We start from the raw sequence: 757 nt of genomic DNA, 5'->3' as shown, positions 1-757 counted from the left end.
AGACAGGATCACAGTCTGCCTGGTTCAGTCAAAATCTTCTGGCTAGATGGCCTCCATGCAGAGCCTGGAGAACTCCGTCAAAATCCTCCCTTCATTTTGTAGCTTCTCATCACTTCTGTCATTCTATGTCACCGGAAAACCTTTGAAAGAAAACCATGAAAAAATAGATCAACAATGTAGCTCAATGTATTACGAGGGAGAAACTGTTTCTGTCATTAACATATTTTTGTTAGCCATGTAGCTTTGTTTACTATCACACAAACTTAAAAAAAGCTCTAATAAATAAAATATTGTTAGAACTTACTTGTGAAAGGTAATCCCATATGATGTTACAAAAAATAAAAAAAATAAATAACAAATGTACTGATTGTGTCCTCGTTACCAGTTTATTGAGTCTTTTGCAACCCCATAATCTAAAGCGTGACCATAATAGCTGTTCCTCTTTACAAACCATATATAAATCACTTGTAAGGGATCAAGCAGCTTAATACCACATTACCAGGCCCGGCCTTGGCTGCATGGCAAAAAAGGAATTTGACACTATAGGGTTAAGGAATCTCCTCATACTGCCAGTAGAGATAATTATCAAGCCAAAATCAGCTCGAGTGGAAAACCAGCCAAAAAAGATCAAGAGGGAGAAACTTGAAATGACCTACACATGTAACACCAATCCTGTTTGAGGGTTTTCTAATTGTTGCCACTGAAGTGCACCTGTTGTTAATTCCATGAACACCAATACAGATGAAATTGATTAACG

The sequence above is a fragment of the Oryzias melastigma genome, linkage group LG18, assembly GCF_002922805.2.
Source record: "Oryzias melastigma strain HK-1 linkage group LG18, ASM292280v2, whole genome shotgun sequence".
Lineage (NCBI taxonomy): Eukaryota > Metazoa > Chordata > Actinopteri > Beloniformes > Adrianichthyidae > Oryzias > Oryzias melastigma.
The sequence above is the reverse complement of the archived record's forward strand: the minus strand, read 5'-3'. Positions refer to the sequence as shown.